Below are 20,691 nucleotides of genomic sequence, written 5' to 3' on the forward strand. Positions count from 1 at the left end.
GAGAGCTGAGCTATCTGTATAGTTGTCCAGTGTACCATGCAGTGAGGAGAGAATAGCGCGATGGGAAAAAGATACAGGGTGCATATATTTTTTAAAATTGAATTACTCGCCTTTCCAAACCCGGGCTCCAGGCGAGTTACAATTCAGGTACAGCAGGTATTTCCAATCTGAAAGCCTTATTTACTAAAGGTTTTTTTCTCATAGGCACCGAGTGGGGAAAGACCTTTAGTAAACGACCCCCCCTACGGTTTCACACGAGGCACTGGAGGGTGAAGTGACTTGCCCAAGGTCACAAGTTACGTCGGTGGGAGAAGTGGGATTTGAACCCTAAGCTTCCCTGCTTCTCAGCTCCCTGCTCCAATCACTGGGGGACCCGATATTAAAAGAGGGCTCGCTGCCTGATTCGAGGCACTTTAATTAGGAGCCTTACAGCTATTTAAGATGCCTAAATGAGGTGCTTAAAACTGCTGAATGTAGATGTCTAAAGGAGGCTCCTAATTAAAGTTAAGGAGAGGTGTCGACTTGCTTACATTTAGGTAAACCTAAGCGACCGGTGCCGGGAATCGCTGCGGGCCTGACTTCATTTCTGAGCCCTGGCTCTGCTTTTGGCTCCGGCCCTCTTGTAAGGTGCTTAACATTAAGGCATCTCAACGTAGGAGCCAAGCCCCGGAAAATGTTTAAAATTAAAAAAAATCTGGGCACCTAATTTATTAAGTTGGGTGCCTAGGTCTATTGAATATCAGGCTGTGGATTACTCCTCTACCACATGGTGGGAGAGAGATGCTGGGAGCATGGTTGTGTGTTTACAGAGAGCAGCACAAATGAATGGGTGCATTTTGCCTGCCCTAGATATGTTGGCAATCTCTGTATCTGGGAGAAGAGGGCAGGGGCAATGGAGAAAAGCTGCCAACTAGCTCCTCGTGAGCGATGCTGGGCGTCACTTCTGTTCCTTTTAATCTCTCTTTCCTAAACATTTATATTCTCAAGATAGGGAAACCCTCCCCCACCGAAACACTTATAGAAGGGCATCGACTCATCTCGTTATTGTCATGACGTGGCATGAGCTGGGAGCCCCTGCCAAGGCAGGGCATGTTTCAGAAACAAAGCGAGCACATCTACAGGGGGGGGTCACTTTAGCCCTTGGATGTGGAGCTGTCGGTACTGAAATTACACCTGGGGCTACTTTGCTAAATGATAATCTATCTGAGCTTTTTTTTTTTGGCGACACAATAACCGTGGGATGCAGAGGCACAAAGGGAAGTGGCTCATCTTTTTGTGCCTTGCGTAATTCAATGAATGAAACCTGTATCGCGTACCCTATTCATTCCTTATTGCCGTCTGGCTATGCAAAGGCATACGGGAGGGAGGGGAAGGTCAGGCCTTTTGTTACCACCCGTTGTGCTTTCTAGGCTGCTGAAGATATTGAATGCTAGCGTCTCGTGTCAATGCGCGGGAGGACTGAAAAATTGATGCAGGTTTGGAAACGAGTCTCGGCTGAATGCACTTACGAGAAGACGCTGGCCTTTAAGATCTCCCATCTGCTTAGAGAATGGGATGATCCGGGGGGGGGGGGGGGGCGCTTATCACCAGTTGTTGTTGGTTTTGGTTTTGCTTTTTGGCAAGGGGAGGTTGGATTTAGCAAGAGATTTCATCCTTTTGCTTTGGCGATGGGTGGTTGTTTTATGGTCACGACGCCAGTGGAAGGTCCAGAGGCAGGGCTTGAATTGTACAGATTCTCAGCCAAAAGTCCATGAAAGGGGCTTGGTCCTCATAGTGCAGACCCCGCACTTGGGTCTTTGTTAAAAAAACAAAGAAGCCACAGGTGTTCACGTTAGCCTTGATTTATGAAGCCTGTTTAGGGGCCAATTTGGAACAGGCCGCCTTGCAGGTAGTGAGTACGGGAGCTTTTAGCCCAGGTACATTGTGGCCAGTTGTCAAAGGGAAAGGATCCTACGCATACAGGCTAAAAGCGCCCAAGTGCTTTGCTGAGCAGAGGCAAAATTACGCCCGTCCTTTGGAAAATCAAATGTGAATGCCTTTTCTTTCTTTATGTCACGGCAGTTACTCCTTGCTCCTTTGTACTTCCGGCACATTTCATCTCATGCGTTTACGTTTGTATCCCATCGATTCCTGGACAAAAAGGCTCCCGGCTCAAGCATTTTAAACATGTAAATGGCAACGTTCTGGCCACCTGTTCTGCAAATGCCAGCGCAAGATAAATAACAGAAATGAGCAAAGCACGATTCCAAGAATGGCTAACAGACATTAAGAACCCGAAGCAAAGGGACATCAGCGTCGAGAATGCGTCTTAAATAATCAGAACAAGAAAACTGCAACTATCACCGGGCCAAAGACCATTTTCCAATGGAGCAATACCAAGTTTATCCAAAAGCACAGGTCTTCATGGCCTTTCCAAAAGACAAATATTGTTCCACCAGCCACGGGTCCCAAGACGTTGAATTCCAGAGCCTGGGGCCAGTGAAAGCGGGGACGCTTGCTTTCCTTCTACCTCTCTCCAACTCGCAGGCCTTCAAAGAAGGAAGCTGAAGCAGAGCAGTAGAAACCAGGGCTGGCGTCTGGTGCTATAAGCCTTCACTTGCAAGTACCTGGGGATTTTTTTCCCCCTATTTTGTAAGCCCTCCCCCCAACACGAGGGATCCTTCCAGGACCCCGCAATTATGGGTTCTGGCTCTGGCTACCCTTAAGCAATGAGCACAACTCCCTCCCCCCGACCCCAGGGGCTGTGAAAGCTGCCTCCATGGTATCCCCAGAACAGAAGAGCCAACTTGGGGATCAAACCAGTGGTTGCCATCTGTGCCACTGGGTTGGCCCAGGAGTGCCTGTGTTTGACCTGAGCTCCGTAGAAGCCCACACGGGCTTTCAGCCCAGCAGAGGAAGACGACGTTCAGCCAGGCCAAATGGCTTTGAAAATTGCCTGCTTGGTGCAGAGCTCTAATAGTCCTGTCGGCTCTGGAGAAAAGTGGATTCTTCGTAACTTGCGATTTACGGACCAGCATAGGAATCGTGCAAATAATTTTTTTTTAGTATTTGACTTTTCAATATCACACTGGTCTCTCTTTCCGAAGGAAAGAACCTGTCTGGTCCCAGTGGCTCGCACGCTACCAAATCTTTGCATTATTCTTAGGGAAGAGGACCATGATTGTCATGACGCTCAGCTTTCAGTCAATTCTAAGCAAAGCAGAATATCAAATTCTATGTTATGTTTCTACCATGGCAATGTAATAAATATGCATAAGACATTTTTGCCTTCACTGCCTCCATTGTATGCAAATCTTCCTCATGAATATTGATTGTGAATAGCCTGAGAACCTGACTGGCTGGGTGCGTCCCCAGGGCTGGGTTGAGGATTCCTAATCTATAGGACTGTAAAAAGTGATAAGAGTTTCCTGAAGCCCATTCCTTGCACTGAGCTTCATTCTTAAGCTAGCAGCAACGCACCCCTTTTTCCTAGGGAAGCAGCCAGTAACATGTTCTGTTCCTTATTTAATTAGTTCATTTATTTTTAACCGTGATGGCTCTGTATATTAAAGATTGTGCTGAAAGTTAATTCACTGAATCCACCTTTCACGGAATTTGACTTGAGCTTGTAAAACTTACAGTTCTCTCTCTCTCGAAATGAGAGAGTCGATATTTTTTCCAGACTTTGGTTTATTAAAAGGCCTGTAGAGATGGCTCCCTGCCAGCGTCCGGCGGTGATCGTCTTGGTGCGCCCTGCCGCGTGCCGGCTGCCTGGCTGAAGTGGGGGCCCTGCCTGGGTGGAGGAATGCGGTCCCACCCATTCCTGAGAACTGGACTTTGCACAGCAGCGCACGCCTGCCCTATCTCACACGAATGCAACTTTTTAACAGCTTGATTCTAATTGCGGGCTCTTGATTCTTCATTTTTCAACCGAAGCAGAGGTGCCAGTTTTGGAGTATTAATGGAAAATGGCTAAAGCTGACTTGAAAACGTTTAATCAGTAGAGACAGTATTCAATAATGTTTTATGAAAAGGATGCTCCGATTTTGTGTGCTAGGATGTGTTTGTGCATGCTGGTCCAAACATATTTATCCAGTTAGGAAAAGATGATAGAGAGTGCAAGCTAGGTGAAGGAGGAAAGAAAGCAATGACGTCCTAAAGCCCTTTGGGGAACTTTTCTTTCACTGGGTGGCAAAATACATCAGGAAGACCAAAAGCAGCCTGGTGGGTAGCACTGCCAGCTGGGAACCAGGGAAGCCAGGGTTCTAATCCCACCATGGAAGCCAAGGGTTCTAATCCCACCGCTGCTCCGTGTGACCTCGCGCAAATCACTTTCCCCTCCATTGCCTCAGATACAAAACTTAAGGGGTCATTTACTAAGCACGTTCCCCATAGATAGGACAGGACCTTTAGTGCCTGAATTTAAACTGCCAAAAAAGCAGAACAGAACCTAATAGACAAAACTTAATTAAATCGCCCAACGAAAGCTCAAGGCAGTGTACGAAATGAACAGTTACATCATAACAACAAAATACGTGTTTTTATTTCTCACTAGTAACATAAGTTAAATCATGAACTGAAGCGAAATAAGCAAGTAACAATGAACTGAAATGATAAAAAATGAGCTTAAAACATAAAAGAGCAGCAGCTTGGGGGTGGCGGGTGATCCGGGGTCATTTTACAGCAGGCCGCATACGTTTGCTGGCTCTTACGTGCTCAGGTTACCTCATTTTTTCAAAGCGAGCCTGCGTGCGCACGTTTGTGTTTAAAAATTATTCTGGCACGTTCGGTTTTCCCCTGCTATTTGGGCGTACATGGTTTGGGCAAGAAAATTCTTGTGCATCCTTTTTAAAGTGAAACGTATGAGTGTAAAGTCCCAGCTCTTTCCAGGCTCCGCCCTCTGGAATTCCTCTCCCTCTTATATATATATATATATGTGTACATAGTATGTATGTGCGCAGTTGTGGACATGAATTGGTCACGCGGTTTTGTAAAGGGTCATTTCTGCAGGTGAAGCACCACTTTAGCCACATCAGACCCTTTGAAAGTGACCCTCCCTGTTATCAGGTAGAGAGATGGGGTAATCAGTAACTTGGGTAACGCCGGGGTGCTCATTAACCCAAGGGGGTCGTTAGCTACGGGTGCACAGGGCCCGGGTCCCGAGTCTCTTCTTCAGTGTCGCAAGTCTCTGCTTCTTCGGCCGCTGGTGGATCCCCCTCCTGTTAGCGGCTGAAGAAGAGGCCCAGCGGGGCCCCGGCAGATCCCTTCCCATCTGTAGCCAAAAAAAAAGTTGCTCAGCGGGGCTGCCCAAATCCCCTCCTGCTGGCAGCCAAAAAAAAAAGGCCCCAGCACCTCCCCTCCTGCCCGAAGCCAAAAAGAGGCTCAGCGGGGCTGCCCACCACCCCCACCCACTGGCGGCCGAACAAGAGGCCCAGAGGGGCCCCTGCACCTCCCCTCCTACTGGTGGCCGAACAAGAGGCCCAGAGGGGCCCCTGCACCTCCCCTCCTACTGGCGGCCGAACAAGAGGCCCAGAGGGGCCCCTGCACCTCCCCTCCTACTGGCGGCCGAACAAGAGGCCCAGAGGGGCCCCTGCACCTCCCCTCCTACTGGTGGCCGAACAAGAGGCCCAGAGGGGCCCCTGCACCTCCCCTCCTACTGGCGGCCGAACAAGAGGCCCAGAGGGGCCCCTGCACCTCCCCTCCTACTGGTGGCTGAACAAGAGGTCCAGAGGGGCCCCTGCACCTCCCCTCCTACTGGCGGCTGAACAAGAGGCCCAGAGGGGCCCCTGCACCTCCCCTCCTACTGGCGGCTGAACAAGAGAATCTAGCAGGCTGTTGGCACATCCCCTCCCACCCGCAGCCGAAAAAGAGATAGAACCTGAACGCATTTCTGAGGTAGAGACAGCCAATGTGTGCGTGTTGTGTGTGTGTGTGTGTGTGCTAGGGAGAGAGAGCCAGTGACTGTGTGTGTGTATGTGAGAGGGAGGGAGAGCCAATGAGTGTAGGAGAGCCTGTGTATTTGAGTGCAAGTGTCTGAGTGAGAGAGAACCTGGGTATGTATATGTGAGGATAAGAGAGCCAGAGAGTGAATAAAAACCAGTGTGCGTGTGAGAGAGGGGAGTTCACGTGAGAGTGTATGAGTAAGAGAGAGAATGAATATATGTGTATAGTGTGTACATATGAGAGAGTGAGGATTACGTTTTGCACCCCCCTCCCCCACTAATCCATGACAATCTCAGGGTGACTTGAAAGCAAAAATTCCCAGGTATAGAGAGCAGAAGATTTTTTTTTTATCCCTATTAGTTTTAATTATTGGATGTTATTTGATGAGTCAGCTCTTTTGAAATATTTTATTGGTGTCTTGTAAATTTTTTAAAATTTTAATATGAGTTTTTACTTATGAATGAATGTTATTCTATTTGTCAGCTGTTTTGAAATATTTATTCTTTTTATTAGTATGATTGTTTCTGTTTTTCAATTGTCGCACTGCATAGACTCAGACTTGTGGTTTCCAATTCAGTTTTTGTCTGTATGTTTCTATTTATATTTTATAGTCTCTTTCTTTGGAGAGAGTCAATCTGAGTTCTGCATATGTGATCAAGATAGAGTATTCTGCTAGCATGTAGTCTCCTTTTAGGGATTTATAGCAGCCTGGCTCGTTCTGTTTTCCTAATAGGAGGTATATTAGTCTTTAAAGCCTGGTTCTCTTATGTCCGGTCTTGCCTTTTCATAGATAGGGTTGTTACTGTTTGAGCTTGGCAGGTTTGTTATACGTTCTGATTTTACATTTATTGCAGGGGTTTGAATTATTACACAATGTTCCTGGTGATGGAGGGAGTTTGGGTTGCTACTTGCTGAAGTGACACCAGAATTTGAATATTATTTTTCTGTGGGGAGTGGTAAGAAGAGATAGCCTAGTTCTGCTCTGGACCCTTGGTTAGGGGAGTTTCTGTGAATGCAGGGTACTGGAGAATTTGAGGTGCAGGGTTTATATTGGGATTCTGTCCTGTCCTGCATAGACCCTCCAGACTTCAATCCCATAGAGAAAAATGTTATGGATCGATGCTCTTGAATCATTTTCGTGGTAGTTTTATTAGATGGCTTAAACTGGCCAGGGGTTTATTGGTTGCATGGAAGGTCCTTCTGTCTAGAAATGCCACTGACATGCATGCATGCCCTGCACTTTGTGACAGTGGTGCAAAATATTTGTAGCAGTGCCTCCTGCTTTATGAGTGGGGGTGTCCTGTCTTGTCATGTAAGATGACTCCCTGGTGACAGCTGCATGAGAACATAAAATAAAGATCCTTTAATATTTAAAAGTGTGATGTCCAATTATGTGTTTTTACAGGAGGAGGGGAACCTCCTCCCAGTATGGCATATTCTTATGTTCTTAACCTGCTGATTGAGATTGATTTGTTTAATTATCAATATCTTGAGGGGACGGAGGGAGGAAGGAAGGAAGGAAAGGAGGGAGGAGAGAGCTTACCTGGCTCCTTTAGGTACCTAGCAATTGTTACGCTCGGCGGAGCACGGGCTATTCCTGCGGCCACTGCGCTCACCTCCCGACCAGTCGACCGGGTGTGCCGCGCTCCCGACGTCGACTCTGCCAAGTCTTCCTGCTGCTCCCTCGCAGCACTGAGTCTTCCGCCGGCTTGCTGTGAACGGCCGGATGCTGATACTGCCTGTCTTCTGCGGCCCGCATGCTGCTGACGTTGCTAGGCGCGCACGCGCCTCAATTGGATATTTAAAAGGCCCGCAGCGGAAAAGCCCCGCGGCCCTTCCTGATGACATCAGCAGCTCTGCCCGATAAAAGGGCTCCTCAAATATTCCAGCCTTGCCTTGACAATAGCTCGGACTCTTCTGAGTTGCTGTTTGCCATGACGTTCCTGGTTCATGATCCTGCCTCTGCTCCTGTGCCTTGCCTACGTGTTCCTGTGCCTTCAGAGTCCCTGTGTTTGTTTTCTGTGCCTTCCCTGCTGTTTCTTCTGGCCCTTCTTCCTTTGGATTGACTCCTTGGCTTGACTTTGGATTGTACCCTTGGCTTCGTTTTCTGATTGGCTTCCTGGCTTGACTTCGTACCTCTTCTTGACCATTGTGGACCTCTGCCTGTCTCATGACCTTTGCTTGCTTCTCGTCTTCCGGAACGCTGCCTGCCCTGACCTCGGCCTCCTTCTCCTTCTGCTGTCTGTTGCCATCCCCGACCTCTGCTTGGACTGAATCGTTTCTCTGCTCGCTAGCTAACTGTCTCTTCACCCATGGATTCATCTCAGCTCAGAGGCCCCTGCCTAAGTCCAGCCGGCCCCGGCACCCAATGGCTCAACCTACGGGGAACGTGGTCTAGCAGTAGTGAAGTCCCTGTTGGGTATCTGCTCCAGCCAGCTCCACCTGCCGATGGTGAGGATCTGCAGGGCTCCTCCCTGTGGGTAGCGCTCACCTCGCCTCAGTCCAAGGGTCCCACTTCCGTCACAGCAATGCCTCTGCATCAACCCCATGTGAACAATCTCCGTATGTCACTCTTTAATTTTTTTGTTGAGTGTTTGCACAATTCCTGTTTTAGTTGCCTTCTTTGAACTCGACCAACCATATAAATGTGAAACAGGGCTCTGCAGCTGCAGGATACAGTTAGGCTGATGGCACGCATCTATTTTTGGGCCATAGCCCCTGTGAAGGAGGAAGCAAGGTTCAGATAAATTCCAGGGCCCAGTCACGATGAGATTGGCCCAGCTCAAGGGCTGGCAGCTCTCGTCCTTGAGGGCCGCTGCCTCCAGAATTCTCAATGAGGAGTTGATGCCTACATTTCTCTCCAGTAGAGAATTTGAGCTAAGGAGAGGAGCTCCTTCTTGGTAGCATGTAGTGCCAATGCTAAGCCAACAGTAACAGCAGCTTAATATTGACGGTAAGTTTGTGGTTCTCCGACAGAAGTACCACGGCAATCAACTGGGGCTTCACAGAACTCAATGGCGTCAACCGTGGCAACCTGCTCTCGCTGCTAAAGGAAGGCACAGATTGCCAGCAGCTTCAAACTTCTGTCCGCGCACCTCCGTTACTGTTCTTGGGGGCAGCTTTCAAACTGCGCTTTTTACCTGCAGACTTTACATCCAGCTATGAAAAGGCAAACATTCCTTTGGGAAACGTAAATGCGCTGACCTGCACTGGTAGAATTATGGGGGTAAGCGCCAACCCCTTCCCTGCTCCGCCCCCCAGGAAGTAAAAGCATGCGTGCACTGGCATTTCCCATGAGAGAGAGAGAACGTAAGCGTTTTCAAAAGCTCCTTGAACGTGCGGAAACGCCTTTTGAAAATTCCCCTCGCTGTCCGCTGATCCCCTCGCCAGTGTGAAAATGGGGGCAATTTTCAAAAGCTGTTTAAACAGGTTAAAGGGCTTGGTCTGAAAATTGCTCACCCTGTACACGTGTGCGGGGGAATGAAAAACGCGTGGGCTTTTATCCAGGGCAAAGGTAGATGAGAACAGAGGCAGGGTCAGGTCGGGGGAGGCAACGTTGTACATTGTTTTGAGCTTTCAAACTGCGTGCATATTTCCCCCCACCCCCAAAACCAATGTGCAGATCTCTGTGGGTTCGTCATCCCTAGGCCAGTTTCAGGGGAACGGTACAAGGAAACTTTCCCTTTGAGAACTGTTGTAAAGTCTGAGAGAGGGGAAAGGCCGAAGGGCCTGCAGCCTTAGCAATAATCCATATATATATATATGTTTGAAATTGCTCCTTCTCCATTTTGAAATGTTTTCCCATCAATCTTGTGTCTTACCGTACGACTCATCGCTTAACGCAGAATAGCTTGTTTTGTTTGGCCAAAATGATTCCATAAACTGTTGGTGGCTGCCCGGGAAATGATCCAACCTGCACAGTAAATCCTAAGGACGTGGTCTGTCTCGGATGCCAGTTCGAATTAGTCCATCTTGATGTAAATCTCTTTTAATAGCCTTTGTGAGGTGGTAAGGAGCGGTGTACGGGTTGACAGCTAAATGCCTTGCTTAAGAAAAGGAAAGGGTACCTCCCGGATTTTAGATTTCTCTCATTGAAGCACACAAGTTAATTAACAGTAGGTCGAGCAGCGGAGCTAGAGCTCTGAGGTTGGTTTGGGACAGGGGGGAGTGGGGCCTTGTTACCATAAGGTAACGCTACAATACAGGCAATTACGACTACAATTTAAGGATTTTACTGGATTAATTTGTGGCTGCAAGCTACTGTTGGTTAAGCTTGATCAGGGCACAGAATAGCCAGGCCTTTTCTCCAGTCTGTTGTTTTACTGACTGTACGGTTTGTCTGGTTATGTCTGTGGTGATTGTGTTTGATTTTTATCATTCTGATTATTGTATGTGAGAATTTTGACCTATAAGTTGCTCAGAGTTTTTAGAAAGCTGGGTGATGGAACACTTTGGATAAATAAAAATAATCTCAAAAGAGGGCCAAACTCCTGCCAGTAGGTGCCTGGCGTTGCCTGGGCCCCATTCCTTAGTTCCTGCACTGGGGAGGACTTTGCACTGATGTGTGTGTAAATGTGCCTGCACTTATACAAGATACAAATCTGTCTGCGCACTTTTTTCATAGGCAATTTTCAAACGAAAGGGTTTCCCTTTGAAAATTGGTGTAAAGGCTGCAGGTAGAAAGTACCCACAACTATGTTCTTTGCCCTTGTGCACCCTGTCTGAAAATTGCCTGGTTTGAAGGAAGGAGGTAGGCCACCCACCCTGCTTCATGCTTGCTTATTTTTTAATGTAGATTAGTGTAAATGACTGTCAGATATGATGGAGGGATGAGAAAGGTCCCTGCCCTGACTTCCTCCCCCCCCCAGGAACACTCTTTTCTCAGCGGTGGAGAGTGCACACAATTAAACCTACTGTTTTTTGATGCTCATAGTTTTCACCAATGGCATAGCCATGGGTGGTCCTGGGTGGATTGTGGCCCTCCCATATTTAATTCAGACCCACAAAATCAGCACTCCTGATGGACTGAGAAGAGAGGCCCTGCCATGGAGCTCATCCCACAGTGACCTGAGAAGAGACGGCCATGATGCAGGACCGCCAAGGAGCTCATCCCGTGGAGGTCCAAGAAGAGTTAATCCTGCCGCAGGACTGCCATGGCGCTCATCCCACAGAGGCCCAATAGGAGGAGGCCTTGCAGCAAAGAGGCCTGAAAGAAGGGGAAGCCCTGATAGAGCGTGCATAGGCATGAGAAGCCTGTATGTGTGTGAGAAAGTGAGAGCATGGGAGTGAGAAGCGTGTGTGTGTGTATGAGAAAGAGAGCATGGGAGTGAAAAGCCTGTGTGTGAATGTGTGTGTGAGAGAGAAAGCATGGGAATGAGAAGTATGTGTTTGTGTGAGAGAGTGAGCATGGGTATGAAAAATGTGTGTGTGTATGTGTGAGACAGCATGGGAATGAGAAGCCTGTGTGTGAGAGAGAGATCATGGGAGTGAGAAGCCTGTGTGAGAGAGAGAGAGACAGCGTGGAAGTAGAAGCCTGTATATGTGGGAGTGAGAAGCTTGGGGTGTGTGTGTCAGAGAGAGAGAGAGAGCACGGTAATTAGAAGTGTGTGTATGTGTGTGTGTATATGTATGTGAGAAAGAGACATGAGAATGAGAAGCCTATGTGTGTATGAGAGAGAGAGAGAGCGCATGAGAATAAGAAGCCTCAGTTTGTGTGAGAGAGGAAGCGAGAATGGCAGTAAGAAGCATGTGTGTGTGTGTGTGTGTGTGTGTTTGTATGAGAGAGAAAGAGAATGGGAGTGAGAAGCCTTTGTGTCTTATTGAGAGAGAGCATGGGAGAGAGAAGCTTGTGTGTGTGTGTGGTGTGAGAGAGAGAGAGATGGCATAGGAATGAGAAGTGTGTGTATGTGTGTATGCATGTATGAGAGGAGAGAATATGGGAATGGAAAGCCTGTGTATATGTGTGTGAGAGAGAACATGGGAGTGAGAAACCTGTGTATGTGTGTGTGAGAGAGAGCGAGCGAGAATGGCAGTAAGAAGTCTTGTGTGTGTGTGTGTGTGTGTGTGTGTGTGAGAGAGAAAGAGAGAATGGGAATGAGAAGCCCAAGTGAGAGAGAGAGAGCATGGGAGAGAAAAGCTTGTGTGTATGTGTGAGACATGGAGAGAGAGCATAGGAATGAGAAGTGTGTGTGTGTGTATGAGAGAAAGAGCATGGGAGTGAGAAGTCTGTTTATGTGTGTGTGTGCGCATGTGTATGAGAGAGCATAGGAGTAGAAAGCCTGTGTATGTGTGTATGTGTGAGGGAGCATGGGATTGAGAAGTTTGTGTGCATGTGTTTGTATGTGAGAGCAAGAGAATGGGAGTGAGAAGCCTGTGTATATGTGAGAGAGCCAGAGAACAGGAGTGAGAAGCCTCTGTGTGTTTGTGTGAATGTGAGAGAGAGCATGGGAATGAGAAGTCTGTGTGTGTGAGAGAGTGAGTATGGGAGTGAGAAGCTTGTTTATGTGTAGTGTGTGTGAGAGAGAGAGGGGAGTGAGAAGCTTGTGTTTGTGTATGTGAGAGAGAGTATATGGGAGTTGAGAGCCTCAACATGTGAGAAAGAGAGCATGCAGGAGTTGAGTCTGTGTGTGTGTGTGAGAGAGAAACAGCGAGCAGGGGAGTGAGAAGCTAGTGTATATGTGTATGAGAAAGAGAATATAGGAGTAGAGAGCCTATGTGTTTGTGTATGTGAGGGAGAGTATGTGGGATTTGGTAGTCTGCATGTGAGTGTATGTACATGTGTATGAGTACCTGCATGTGAAAGCCTGTGTGTGTGTGTGTGTGGGGGGGGGGATGAGAACCTGTTTGTGAAAGAGCATGGACTAGTAAAAGGCTGTGTGTGTGTTTGGGGGGTGGGAATAGGAGCCTGCATGTGAGAGGGAGCAGATGTGTGTGTGTGTGTGTGTGAATGGGAGCCTGCATGGGAGAGAGAGCATGTGAGACAGAGCGTGAGAGTCTGTGTGTGTGCTTTTCTGAGAATGGAAGCCTGAGTGTGAGAGCATATGAGTGTGAGAACCTGTGTGTTTGTGTGGGAGTGGGAGCCTGCATGTGAGAGAGATTGTTTGTGAGTGAGAGCTTGTATATGTGTTAGAGTGGGAACCTGTGTGTAAGGGAGAACATGTGAGAATGGGAGCCTGTGAAAGTGACAGCCATGTATGTGAGAGAGAGCGCATGTAAAGAGAGAACCTCGTGTGTGTGTTTGAGGGAGGAAGGAAAGAAGATGGAGAGAGAAGAAATATTAAAAAAAAAAAAAAGACCCTGAAAAAAGAATTAAGAAAAGAAAGATAAGGGGAAAAAAACTCATAAAACAAAGAGGGGAAAAAAGATCAGACAACAAAGGTAAAAGAAAAATAATATATAAAGCCTTTCAGCGATTGAAATATTCCATCTTTGGGAATGTGCATTATATATTATATATTTGTATTTTGCTTTTTCTTCAGTATTCACTGTTCACAGAGACTGGTTTTGTGGGCTTTCCATTTCAGTCTTATCTGCATGTTTCTGTTTCTAATTTGTAGTCCCCTATTCTGTATTAGGTAAGGGTCAGTCTGTGTTGCACATGTGTGACAGAAGTACAGTATTTCTGTTAGCATGTTCTTCCTCTGTAAGGATTTGTAGCAGTCCAACTTGTTGTTTGCCCTGTAGGTGGTGTATTAGTGTTCTAGGGCCTGGTGTAATATTTGTATTGCTGCCTTTTCATAGATAAGGTTGCTGCTGTTTGAGTCCTGAGAGCTAGTGCTGTTATGGTATGGTATGGTATGGTAAGGTTCTAGATTTTTTTTAAATTATATTTTTGTAGGGGTTTGTGTTACTTCACTAAATGTTTGGCAGTGTAGGGAGTTTGTTTTGCTGTTATTGAGGTGAGACCAGAATTTGAATATATTTTGTTTTGCATGTTCGGTTGTAATATGAACTGTCCATCTTCTGTTCTATATCTGTTGCCCATCTTAAGGTCTTATGATTATTGCTGTTTTATTGTAGTTATGAATGTTTTTGTCTTTTTGGAAAGAGAATTCATAAAAGGACACTGATATTTGTTTTATTATGTGATTGGATCTGATGGTATTCTTTAGTTACTTTTTACATAATTTTCTTCTTGTGTACTTATAAACTGTAATAATATAAGATAAATTAATACAGAAGGTATTTTTAATGTTGGCAAGTGCTTGAAATAATAGACTTAAAATATTTTAAAGCATCACTCATGAGGCATGATGGTTGTTGCAGATTACCCAGAAATCCATTGTCAGGTGCGCTCTAAGGCATTATTTATCGATAAGAGTTACAATGATTAGGGCCTAGACCTGTATGTCAACTGCCCACCCATTTTAACCTTGGTCACCCCCTTAAAAATCAGTTCTGGTTACCCCACTGGTTTTTGGGGTGAAAATTTCAACACGCATATCTCTGAGTTTTCAGAGCTCTGCACACAACTGCAAACCGCCTCCCCTGTTCCACCCCCCCCCCCCCAAGGCACGCGTCCAGGCAAACTCACGCCCACACGTGTTTTGCCCGCATAAATCGGCTGTCTGAAAATCGCCCACACGACTGACTACGGGTGCGTCTTATTCACACTGAGAGCAGGAGGAGGTGATCTGGGGGGGCGGAGGGGGAGGAGAGGAGAGGAAAAGTACACACGTGGGCGACGATTTCAAATCTGTACACAAAATCTGTGCACATTTCTAACCGCATAAAAAAAAAAACCCAGGGGCACGTGACCATGCACATTTCATACCCACAGCAGGTAGCAAAGTGAAAGGCCCTTGGAAGATTGGTGCCAGGCCCGTGGGTGCACTTTGCACCCAGGCAGGCAGCTTGAAGATTGCTCCCGAGAATGATCTCCCTCACAGGCAGTGCAAATATGGTTTTTGGAGCACAACGTACAGCGACCAATGCGCAAACGCAGCAAATTAGAGAGAGAGAGAGAGATTGTTGGTGGGGCGGAGGCCTGATTCTTGCAGCTTTATCCAATTAGATAAGTGATCTGGAAGCCCACCTTTTGAGACTGCTTTAAATCTTTACTCTGGTTCTACTGAAGAATCAGCACTAACCTAACTACCTGTTTTAAGATAAGAAAAATAGTAACTGCATTTATAATCATCCATGCCAGTTTTACAGATTTTTAGCTTCTTTGCTGAATTGGTAATTAAAGCAATCTTTGAAATGCTAATCTGTCCTGCTTAGTCATCTCCCCGCCCTGTCCCTGCACCAAGCATATCTCATTGCCTGAGAGGGCTTGGTACAGCGCACAGTTTGACCCACCGCTGTGTGCATACTTTACTCACCACGCAGCAAGGAGTTTTCTCCATAAAAAATGTGCATGTAAAACTGTGCATATGAGTTAGCACCCTAGCATGGAAATCTGATGCCAATGAAGGCATTAGCGATTACCCATCCCTCGGTACAGAAAGGTGCTCTGCCTTAACCCATGTTTTGTTAATGCTCAAAATTTAACTCCTGCTTAGAGGTGGTGTTCTGTTCTCATAAATAGCTTGCCTTTGCTTGAGCTGCTAAACAGTCAATTAAACCTTCTTTTTCCTAACTTTCAAATATCAGAGAACTCAGTTCTTGAATACCAAACAACATTTATAAGTATGAAGAAACAGTTCAGCACCCACTATAACTTGCAAGGCGACGAAGAATAACCATACAGACAGCAGCCTGGATCAGCTGTTATGAGTCTCTGCGAGCTCAGTAATCTGACGAAGACAAGCTGTGGCTACTAGTGAATAGTGGGGAATAGTAGCAGGTGGAAAAGAGATAGATATGAAGCATGATGCTTCCAGGAGCTTGTAGAGGACACAGGAGAGCTGCTAGTTTGTTAAGACCCTTTTTCCAATTAAAAACCCACAGGAAGTGAGTCAGTCCCAGGCTGCTTTTGGTCAAGGGACCAATAGGAAGAGGCAAGAGAACACAGAGAGATAAAGAGAGCAAAACAAGAATAGATCAGAATCATTCAAACAATAACCAATCAGGAGAAGGAACGTTATACCCTGCAGAGACTCTAAGCTAAGCAATATCGTAAGATAACACAGGGTGGAAGTATAACAAAGAAACGTATGCATATTCTGCGGAGGCAGAACAGGTGGAATAAGGTTCTTGTGGCCAGTGCTAGTCTATTGGACTGACCCTGGAGTTTGTGGATTGGGGTTACTTGGGGGTTTATGCTCAGAAAACAAAGCAGAATGCCTGCACATAAATCCTGTTTTCTGTGCATGAAACATGATTTATATGCAGACAGCATTTGTGCACAGTGCATAATGTCTGCGCATAAATCACTCTCCCATGTTAAAATGTGTGCTTATCATAGGCAAAAGGATGTATGCACATTTTACCTTGCATTTGTGTGCAGGTTTTCCAGTCAGTGCACTTTTAATTCACGAGGCATTAGCTTACTGCATCAAAAGTAAAAAATGTTTTAAGCGTGTACATTAATAAACTGTACACTGACTTTCGGTGCACAGCTTTAACGCTCGGCTTATTACATATTGCCCCCAAAGACTTTTAGAAGGCAGAGAGACCTTTTGCACTGTCAAAGTGGCCCACTCATATCCTGCCTAAAATCTCACCTTTAAAAGCCTAAAACTGTTTCTCATAAGAACATAAGAAATTGCCATGCTGGGTCAGACCAAGGGTCCATCAAGCCCAGCATCCTGTTTCCAACAGAGGCCAAACCAGGCCACAAGAACCTGGCAATTACCCAAACACTAAGAAGATCCCATGCCACTGATGCAATTAATAACAGTGGCTATTCCCTAAGTAAACTTGATTAATAGCCGTTAATAGATTTCTCATCCAAGAACTTATCCAAACCTTTTTTGAACCCAGCTACACTAACTGCACTAACCACATCCTCTGGCAACAAATTCCAGAGCTTTATTATGCATTGAGTGAAAAAGAATTTTCTCTGATTAGTCTTAAATGTGCTACTTGCTAACTTCATGGAAAGCCCCCTAGTCCTTCTATTATTTGAAAGTGTAAATAACCGATTCACATCTACTCGTTCAAGACCTCTCATGATCTTAAAGACCTCTATCATATCCCACCTCAGTCGTCTCTTCTCTAAGCTGAACAGCCCTAACCTCTTCAGCCTTTCCTCATAGGGGAGCTGTTCCATCCCCTTTATCATTTTGGTTGCCCTTCTCCGTATCTTCTCCATCGCAACTATATCTTTTTTGAGATGCGGTGACCAGAATTGTACACAGTATTCCAGGTGCGGTCTCACCATGGAGCGATATAAGAGGCATTATGACATTTTCCGTTTTATTCACCATTACCTTCCTAATAATTCCTAACATTCTGTTTGCTTTTTTGACTGCTGCAGCACACTGAGCTGACAATTTTAAAGTATTATCCACTATGATGCCTAGATCTTTTTCCTGGGTGGTAGCTCCTAATATGGAACCTAACATCGTGTAACTACAGCAAGGGTTATTTTTCCCTATATGCAACACTCCTTGATCATGGTCTTGTTGTTTTAGCTTCTCCAGTTCCTGAAATCTCTTGTCCTGTCTGCGTGTGTTGACCAGATTGAAAGCTGCTCAGAGCAAGGACTGACCCTTCTATGTTGGTACAGTGCTGCATATGGCTTATAGCACTGAGTAAATGTGACTGATAGTAGTAGTAGTAGAGAGTGGGTTTCAGACTCTGTTGCTGTGGACTCCACTGTCAGCCAGGGTTAACTTAACAGATAGCGTTATGATGCGAAAGCCTTCAATAAGACCAAACGGAATGAGGTGAACCCTTGATAATAACCAGACCCAGTTAAAGAGGACAGTTCCGCAGCGGAAATCATCTAATCAGGATGCTGTATTAAGAATGTGTCTTCGTTAACGACATGAATTGATTACCAGTTCCTGCAGCATATTTTGTATGCTTCGTCATCTCTGGACGACACCTTTATGTTGTGGACCAAGCATCTCATCTGCTTTCTGTCTTCGGTGTGGGAGCTGCACTATAATTTAGGCAGTGGGCCCCTCTGCATGTAAAATGTGCTAGGTGTCATTCTTGACCTTTCCAGTGGGCACTGCAGAGCTTTATTTATCCCATGCTTCTGCCACTAACCTTTGGCAAAAAGGTCCTCAGCAAACAATCAATGACCTCCAGGGAGAAATCCGTCTAATCTGATTTATCAAGGAACATTTAAGCAATAGCTTACTCACATTCATGGATAATCACTCACAGTCGGGTGCTAACTGGTGTCATTAATTAAGAACTATACAGGAAAAAAATATATATATACCCACAGGAAAAAAAATATATATACCTATACAAGAAATCCCTATATATTACATACAGTATAACACACAACTAACTGTGAGGGATATTAACTTTTTCATGAAAATGTTTTGAATTTAAATTTTTTACTTTTTTACATATTATTAAATAGTTTGTTCAAAACTGATGTAAACAATACATTACATTACATTTATAATACTCCAATCAGGGCCGGCACGTCCACTAAGCGAAACTAGGCGGTCACCTAAGGGGGCGGCAAAGAGCAGCCATGTGGGGTCACTCGTGGAGCCCATCTCGCTCGCGGCCGAGAGGAGTAGAGACTCAGTGGGCCACGAGCAGAGCCCATCCTGTTCGTGGCCGAGAGAAGATTCAGCAACCGCGAGCAGTGCCTCTGTGTGCGTGTGTATGAGATAGAGAGAGGGAGCCTGTGTAAGGCAGTGAGAGTGCATTTGTGTGTGTGTGAGAAAGGGAACCTGTGTAAGTGTGCCAGAGAGAGAGGGAACTTGTGTGAAGGGGGTATGGGTGCAAGAGACAGAGAATGTCTGTATGAGGGGGTGTATGAGAAAGAGAGAAGAAGCTTGTATGAAGTTGTGTGTGTAGGTGAGAGGGATTATATGTGTAGGAGAGAGAAATGATGTTAGTGAGAGTGAGGGAGCCTGTGTAAGGGTACATGTGTGAATGAGACAAGGAACCTAAGTGTATGTATGAGAGAAGGGGCCTGTCTGAGTGAATAAGGGCATGTGTATGTGAGGGAGAGAGGGTGTGAAAGTGAGAGCATATGTGTGTATGTGTGAGTCTGTGTCTACTAGAGTGTGCATGTGTGGGAGAGTCTATGTGAGTTTGTGTGCGAGAAAGAACAAACATGTATAATTATGTGTGTGTATATGAAAGAAAGGAGAAAGTTTGTGCACAACAACCCCTGCTCCCCACCCCATCTTCTAATCTACGATAATCTCAGGGCATCTGGAAATCAAACGTTCCCAGGTAGTTTTGTTAGTTATAATTACTGGGTGTTAATATTTGAAGTGTGCGCTGTTTTTCAATTTATGTTTCGGAGCTGGAATATTTTTTTGAGTTTTTAATTATTGTATATCACTCTATTTGTCTGCTATTTTGAAATATTCCTTTTACGAGTACAGTTTTACTATTATAGTTTTATTGATGCATCATTTTTACTTGTGTGTTTAGGCCGGGGAGGTCGGGGGGGGCAGAAGGTTCGCCTAGGGCACCTGATACCCTTGTACCGGCCCTGACTCCAATAAATTATATCTAAAACAATGTCCCCCACTATAAACAAATTCTTCAAGATGACATTCACATTGATCTCTACCCCTTTTCTCCCCTGGTAGAAAAAAAACAATTTAATGATACGTAAGAAAGTAAATAAAAATAACAATTAAAAATCCTTTTTTCAGGAAAACAGTAATATCCCTAACAGTTAGTTGAATGTTATTAATTAAGAGTCAGAACTATTGCTCACTAAAGGGAAGCACATTCATTTCTCCCTTTCCCTTCCCCCAGTGTAACCATTAGGAAAACAAGGCGGTTGCCGAGAGTGGCAAAATTTGAGGAGGGGGTTTGGCCATTGGCAGTGGCACACATGCTTCGGCTCCTCTGTGGGCGAATGGGGCACCTGCCTTGGGAGGGAAGGGAGGGTCACGTCGTAGGCCTGATGCACCTGCTATTTCTCCTCCTCTGGATGCGGGTGCAGAAGCGCTGCCAACAACAGCAGAGCGCGGCGGTTGCATGTGGCACACCTGCAGGAGGTCTGCAGCCAGGGGTGGCTCAAGGCAATCTGCTGCCCGAGACGCGGGATGAGATGGCACCCTCACCCTCCCCCCCCCCATACATACACTGTCACATACACACACCCACAACCTCTCTCATAGACAGTGACACACTCCCAGGCTCTAAGACCCTCTCTCTCCTCCCACACACAAGCTCTTACTCCTTCAGATTCTCTCATACACACACACACACTCTCACTGGCTCCCTCACATACACAGGCAAGATCACATTCATTCTCACACTGCTCTCCCCCCCCCCCCCAGGCATAAACACATTCATTCTCTCTCTCACACTCACACACACACACATAGTTCCCAGGCAGGCACCAATTCATTCTCACACACACACACACACACACACACACAACCAGGCAGGCACCCATTCTCACACAGACAGACCCCAGGAAGGCACCCATTCCTTCACCCACCCACACCCAAGTAGAAACACATACGCACCCACACAGAGGCTCTCACCCTCCCCACCGACACACATAGACTCTCGCCCTCCCACCGACACACACACAAGTAGTCATCCATCTACCCAGGCAGGCAGTCACCCACGTACACACACATAAGGTGTACGTGGGTGACTGCCTGCCTGGGTAGATGGCAGTCACCTACACGTGCCTAGACCTTTTTTTCAGCCACCGCATCCTCCTCTCTTAGGTCACCATTCTCGCGGCAGCAGGAGATAACAAATCACGTT

The 20,691-nt window shown here is 46.2% G+C and overlaps 1 protein-coding gene across 3 annotated transcripts in view; it reads left to right on the forward strand.

The window, feature by feature from the left end:
• Positions 1 to 20,691, forward strand: part of MYO7A (myosin VIIA) — a 284,107-nt gene that overhangs the window by 26,278 nt on the left and 237,138 nt on the right. The window lies entirely within an intron of this gene.

This window comes from Rhinatrema bivittatum, chromosome 5 (assembly GCF_901001135.1).
Source record: "Rhinatrema bivittatum chromosome 5, aRhiBiv1.1, whole genome shotgun sequence".
NCBI lineage: Eukaryota > Metazoa > Chordata > Amphibia > Gymnophiona > Rhinatrematidae > Rhinatrema > Rhinatrema bivittatum.